Source organism: Tupaia chinensis, unplaced genomic scaffold, assembly GCF_000334495.1.
Source record: "Tupaia chinensis unplaced genomic scaffold, TupChi_1.0 Scaffold000033_1, whole genome shotgun sequence".
NCBI lineage: Eukaryota > Metazoa > Chordata > Mammalia > Scandentia > Tupaiidae > Tupaia > Tupaia belangeri.
This window is the reverse complement of record NW_006159463.1, coordinates 3,193,137-3,200,370: the sequence shown is the minus strand read 5'-3', so window position 1 is coordinate 3,200,370 and position 7,234 is coordinate 3,193,137. Positions and strand designations below refer to the sequence as shown.

General features: G+C 35.2%; 1 long non-coding RNA gene across 7 annotated transcripts in view; it reads right to left on the bottom strand.

The window, feature by feature from the left end:
* LOC102486074 (uncharacterized) overlaps positions 1 to 7,003 on the bottom strand; it is a 36,751-nt gene extending 29,748 nt beyond the window's left edge. For 4 of the 7 annotated variants that reach the window (XR_333257.2, XR_333261.2, XR_333256.2 and 1 more), the window contains exon 1: positions 6,375 to 6,574. This is a non-coding gene — a long non-coding RNA (uncharacterized LOC102486074). Of the gene's footprint in view, positions 1 to 5,047; positions 5,118 to 6,063; positions 6,238 to 6,374; positions 6,575 to 6,774 lie in introns of those variants that run through there. The other 3 variants (XR_001370355.1, XR_001370356.2, XR_003549254.1) reach the window with 3 other exon arrangements.
* Between the last annotated feature and the right edge of the window lie 231 nt (positions 7,004 to 7,234).

Here is a 7,234-nt window from a genome sequence, read left to right as displayed (position 1 = left end):
AAGGCACATGTTAACACCCTGTTTAGCTCTTTCCCTCCAGAGCCCTTACTGGAGGATTTAACCCTGAAGGCAGGCTAGAGACAGAGATAATAAATACATTAGAGTAAGCCATAAATGCTCTTTGTGCCATGAAATTCCCTTTTTATTTGTTTACTTTTTCTTGTACATCTCACATATAGAACATGTACATTTTTCTATTGTATAGAAGTCCAAAACCTTAGGTCTAATATCTATTGAGTAGATAGATATTAGAACACAACCACAAACAGGAGTAAGAAATGATATTACTCTTAAAATATTTTTAATTTTGTTAATCTGGTCTGTTTTGCTTTTTAGAAAATTCCTCTCATCTGCAGTGTCCTTTGAAAGTAGAGAAAGGCAGCTCAACTAGTCTACTTAACCACAATTGTGGTGGGTTTTTATGGTGGTTGTTTTTGTTTCAGCTTATGTTTCCCCAGCGAGAGCTGTTTCAGTAGGTTTTACTATGAAATCAGTTCAATGCAGAGCTCTTCCTCCACTGAGAGAGAATCATTTTGATTGAAGGTCTTTTTCAACCTTGAAAGGGTCAGTTAAATTTTCCCCTAGTCAATGACTTTATTGTCTGTGTTGACTTGAACTGTGTTTCAAATAATAGGACCTCAGCTGTACTTTTAAACTAGTAATTTCTAGTGTGTGTTGCTTTTATTCCTTAGAAGGAAGAGGACACTGCAGACAATTTTTAAAAAAGTATCCTCAGATCCCTTTTCAGAATGATAGAAATAAATACACAAATATAAAACAAACTTCAAACATCATCATTATTATTTTTATACCATGACAGACATACATTTTAATTCTTTAAACAAACAAAGCCATCTATTTTGCTGGGTAAAAGCTTGGTATGTCATCTTTACTGTTACACAGAATTCAGTTGAGTCAGGGTACCACGTTATAGCTAATGAAAAAGCTATAATATGTAAGATAGGCATTTCAGCTAAATCTATGTTCTGTGCTTCCAAAAGACATTTTTCATAGAAAAATGTTAATGCTATCAGCAGTTGCATGAAATGTCTCCCTGTTCCATCATGGCTTTTTTTTTTTTTTTTAATTTTGATAATCTGAAATGCCATCATGAAGACTTTACTTTTCAGTGTAACGTTTTCAATGCTTCCATAAAGTTTCACTTTTTCATTGAAAAGAAAACTCTTCTGGGAGAGGTAATACTCTAAAATTATCAGTCACTTTAAATATCAGAATTAACCTTACGTCTATATTTTGTTCTGCAGATTTGATATTGATCAAAAGAGGAAAACCATGCATAGGAGGAATGAGAAAAGGCAGAGTGTGTGACTTGGGCCCAGAAGACCAACATTTCATTAGTAATTTTAATTAATTGCAACCAGGCAGCTTAATAGTTTTATAGAAATGTCATGTAGTATGAATGTTTATACAGAGAAAAGTTTCCTCTTGTCCAGATTTTATAATGGGCTTCAGATTTAGAGGAAGATAATATGTTTTTTAATCAAAAACTATATTGGTTGTTCTAAGATAGAGATTTCAAATTATTAATGTCTGGTATTATTTTAGATCAACATATACCCCCCTGCTAGTTAGCAATGAATCTCTCTTTTCTTTTTTTGAGAGAGATTTTTGCTATAGGGTGCATGAGCATGCCAGAGAAACAGACATAACAGAGAGACAGAAAACGAGAAATTACCCCCTAGGGGAGATGGTCACACTGCAATCCCTTCCCCTCCATTCTCCTCTCAGGATTTTGGGCATACAAACACACATGCCTGGCATTTTTTGAGAGATTTTTGCTATAGGGTGAGAGAGGCAGAGAAACAGAAAGCAAGAAATCACCCCCATGGTGGGATGGCCATGATGCAATCCCTTCTCCCTTCTCCTCTCGGGATTTTGGGAACACACATATACGTGCCCGGTGTGAGTTTTAAGCCACCAGGTTTTGGACTCAAACCTCAGTCAATTATATGGGAGTCCAGTGACATGACCATTACACTATCTGCTAGTCTCAGGAATGAATCTCTTGTTCCCTTTGGAAGACGTTAGGAAGACCATACCCTTGGGGCCTGCACTGGACTCCCAAATGACCAAGTCTCAGACCTGGTAACTTGCCTTCTCATTTTCTGTTTGTCTCTCTCTCTCTCTTACTTTGTCTCTCTCTGGTCAAATTAAAAATAAACAAATAAAGTTAAATAAAATAATTCTTTAAAAAATTACAAAAAAGAAAAAAAGACCATGTATCTACATGTATCTGCTCATGTGTCTGATTCAGTTGGAAGTGTCTAAGGAGGTTCAGCCTATGGCAGAAACAAAACACCTTTCGGCCATGGATTTGGCATTTTGAATTGTTGGTGATACTTGGATCTTTACCTCTGTCTCTTTTCCTTTTATCCCTTTTCTCTTTAGTGAATCTCATGCATTTTTATTTCCTTAAACACCATATTGTGCAGATGATTTCTGGATTAATACTTCAGACAAACATCTCCTCTGATATCCAAATTTATCTATACAGACATGTCTACGTGGACATTCAATAGACATCTCTATACAAACATATCTGAAATTACACTATTGATTCATTCTTCCATACAAACTTGTTTTTTCCCCTTTTTATTGACTTCTCTGTCTCAGTAAATACATTACCTTTTACATAAGTGTCTGAAGCCAGAAACCTAAAGTTCAACCCTAGTTTACTACTTTCTTCAGTCCTGTCTCCACCACCCAATTCTTCTGCACATTCTGTACATGAAAGAGCTGTACTTTTCTTTGTCATTGCCCAAATTGGGGCTTCTATCATCTCTGATCAGGGATACTGGCATGATTTGCTAATTGATCCCCTCTTATTTCCCTAAAATCTTATCTTTATACAGCAACCAGGGAGGTATTATTGTTATATTTTTTCTTTTAAGTTAAAGTAGATTATGACCTTTGGTGTACTTGAAAGAAGTGGAAGGAATCTCCCATTGCCCTTGGAATAAAATCTTTAGCTTGATGTCAAAGGTCTACATTATCTTTCTCCAACTTCAACTTCTATCAAATTCTTTCTCACTCCTCCAGCCTCATTGGCTTTTATTTCTAGTTCCTTGGACATTTCAAGCTTTCTCTTACATCCAAATCTTGGCACATACTCGCTCTGCTTGAAATGTATTTCTTCCCACATTTTGAACAGTTGTCCTTTTTTCCTTACTTTTGAGATTTCAGAACAAATGTCATCTATTTCCAGAAGTCCTGGCTGACCATCTCACCTTTCATCCACACGTTACTGTCTACACAAGGACAATGTTTATTTCCTTCTTTAGGTTTTCCACCAGGCAACAAACTGTGAGAGGTCAGGAGAGATGTTTGTCTTACTCATTGTTGTCCCCAAATGTGCATCATGCTACCTAGTGCTTGACTAACATTTGTATATTAAATAAAATAAATGTCTTGGTTCTGCAATAGCTGCAACCATCCTAAAACCTGTTTGCTTCTTTCTATCTTTTAGAAAAGTTGATGTTTTCTTTTATTTCCTGTTTATTTTCCCTACCGCATTTGGAATATCTTTTTCCTTTTTGGTTTCTGTACATTATCTTGTACTTTTGTTCTTCAGCTTTGAATACGTGAGAATTCATCTGATCAATTCATTTAAGCTTATTTGTGAGCTCTTTAAATGAAAGACAATTTTTTGGACACCACAGGACATAGAATCATAGGAAAAACAAACAACCTATTCTTATGACTTTGGCACACTTTGGGAATAAGCATGAAGCAGAGGACAGGGAAGGGAAGGGAAGTAAACAACTAATGAATAAAAATAAGGGAGAAACACAAGAACATATAAAAAAAACTACAGGGGTTTCTAAATGCCTCACCATTTTCCTTGTTATTGACATACTACATAGTCCAAATTCTGAATTTTCTTGCTTCTTTTCAATAGTATTCAACCTCATGTCCTCCCCCCCTTTTCTGAGATTTGTCATAATTCTAGCATTGAATAGAACAGTATTCTTTGATACTCATATGTACTTTAATACATCTGTAAACTTATTTAAGAATTTAAGCTCATTAGTTCAATTGACAATTACTTTGAGAAAAAAAAAAAAGATCCAGAGAAGCTGTTGTATACATTTCAATGGTGAAGATATTAGAAATTTCACCTCGTTGCAGTACATTGTTAAATATGCCAGATTCACCCTCTCAACATGTTGATGTCAGCCCGAAGACATGCCCTTGACAATTTTCCAGCAGCAATGTCATTTTTTTCTTTAAATTATTTTATTTGCTACCTTAGATTAGGATTTTAGAATGTACAAGAGTGAAAATACTTTTGAAAGAATGGGATATAGCATGTTTACAACAAGTATGAAACTGTGTCTTTGACACAGTTCTTTTTAATTTTCCTTCTTTCTAAGGAGTGTTATCAAAATTTATCATCATTTCACACTGGTTTCTTTGATTGTTCAAATATGAATCTCATTAGGCAACCAGCCAGAGAGTGTCTACCAAACCATAGTTCCAAACTGAATGGGTCAGTGGTAATTAAAGACTAGTGGAAGCCTAATTGCATAGCAACCTCACTCCAATAAAACCCCAAAACAAACAAAAACAAAGCAGAACAAAACCCAAAGAATAAAAACCAGAAGCACTGAATTCTTCAGTATTAAATTAACTTTAAAAATAAGAAATTAATATTTTGTTTAAGTCTATCCAGGCAGAAACAAACCTTTTGCAATTATTAACAAAAAAAGGGCTAATATCTTGTGTCTGACCAATTAAATATCAATATCGCTATGGAGAAGAATGTCTCTTTAACTAGCCATTAAAGATAAATTAAACACATAGAAAAGTTTTCAAAGTTGAATAGAACTAATATTTGAAATTAATTCTCAAAGCAATTTATCAGCTCAAATAAAATAATATTTCAATGGTTAATCCACATCTTTGGTAGAATTAATATCCACTGACCAGTGTGAATATAACTCACACGAAATGTTGTTGACTAGATAGGTGAGAAAGTAGGATTTTATAATTTATCAGAACAAAATATTATAAATAGAAAACTCACTCCATAACACCAGTACTACCAAGGAACACATACTCTTCAGAAAGTTGTGAATAAATGTGTATAATCCATTTTCACTCATGGACTCTTTAGTAAGAAATAGCAGCAGCAGCCATAAATATTGTTTCTAGTTTGGTCATTTTCCCCTTCTTTTTGTCCTCTAGTCTATGCTGTACAAGAGAATATTAGATATCTTTGGTTTGTAACAAACAGAAAATTTGAGAATAACATGAAACAATTTCCCTTTCTTTCCTTTTTTCCCCTTAGAAGTCAGAGTGAGTCTGAAACTGAACCACAGTGCAGCCCCTATTCAGGCAGAGCAGTCATCTAATTACAGAAATGCCTGAAATACAACTCATTATTCTGCATTGATACAATAACATTTTGATTAATTAATCTCCCAGAATAAAAGGTACCAGTGAACGTCAAGGAGAACATATTACTTTCAAAATGTGATCACTTTGAAGTTAATGCAGTGTAACACAATTGTATGGTTTTCATAAATGGTTATTGAGATTTTGATAGATTTAATACAGAAAATTGAGAAACTTCATAAACAGTAAAGCCAGTTTGCTAAAATTTTGAGGGCATAAAATGATGACAAATAATTGGAGTGATAGTATTTTCTTAAGTAAAATAAGTGTGAATACCCTTAGTCCTTCACTTTCCAGGGTAGTTTATGAGCTCATGCAATATAATTTAGCTTAGCAGAGTGCACAGTGAAACAAGTATTCTCTGTTACTATACAATTAATCTTTGCAACAGCTGTGCTTTTACCATCCTCAGCTGTTCCAGTTGCAACAATCATCCTTTTAACAGCTTGACACCTGTCTCTTATTAAATTTGAGAGCAATTGTTAATATCTTTAACGTTCCCATCCTTTTTAGTGCCTTTGCATTGCTTTCTATCACTGATACACATTTACATGGTCTATTATATTAACTCTCTCATTTAATCTTGAGAACCTAAAAATTATTAGAAAGTTAATTGTGCACAGATCAGAGGTTTTTCTCACTTACAGCATAACTCTGTTAAATGACACAGTTTGCTCCAGCTTCTTGCTGACAGTGCAAGGGATTGTCTAGAACGGAGTTCAATTACTTTCACAGCGCTAATCATTTATCATTATGTAGAGGCATGAATCCTTAATTCCCCTGCTAGTGCCCAAACCAGCATGGCACAATAAAGGACACATTCCAAATCCTTCTGTCCACTGCAGCATGCAGGCAACAATTGAAGAATATAATAATTATGTCTACTTGACTGTGCTCTTTATTAATTTGAATATTTGATATCCATGATGAATCATGTTCCATTAATTTTTACTCACCTATCCAAGTGGAGTTTTGTCAACACTAATTTCAGGTGTATGGTTTCAAGGTTGTAAATACAGGCACATTTGTTTGAGAACTTTCCCCTCACAATTCACATTTTGAAGTTCGCATTTGCGTCTTTCCACAGGACAAATAAAAGTCATTAAAGTCACTAAATAACATTGAACCCAAACAGGTCAGAAATTCCTCAGTGTTAACAAAGCCTGACTTCTACCCACATGATCTTAGGCATACAGGTTAATATACAACTAAGACTATTCTCTTGCTCAGCCTTTCCAAGGTCAGGGGAGAAATGGAGTCAGAGAGAAGACTTGTTTGTTTCACAGGCAGGAAAATGTCCTCTCAAATCTCAGAACAGGGTGTAATATCGTTAAGATAAATGTAAAAATAACTCACCAATCACAAGTTATGGAAACAAGGAATCAAAGCCTGTGTTTAGTGATAGTAACAAAGATACTCTTACATTTCTGGCATTAAAAATAAGCTGTGAGCATTTTCTTTCCTCTGCCGCTCTCTGTGCTCTGTTTGCGTGGGTATGTAACTTCTGGGCTCTCCCTGCTCATGTTGACGGCTGCCCTTTGCTCTATAATCTGAACAGCTGCGGCAGGAGGAGGTTGACAGATTTCCCTCCCTTAATGGGATGAATAGCTTCCAAATCTGAGAGGGATGACGATCAGAGCCCTTTTGAACAGAAGCATGGATAGCACAGTTCTTAATGGTCTATCGTGGTTTTCTTGCCAAAGCTTCTCAGTTTCTTGAGAAAAGTGCTTCCTCTTTTATACCTGCTGTTCTGTAGGCTGTACTTAACTCTGAAAGCATGGAAGATGTGCGACATTGCAAACATGTCTTTTTATTA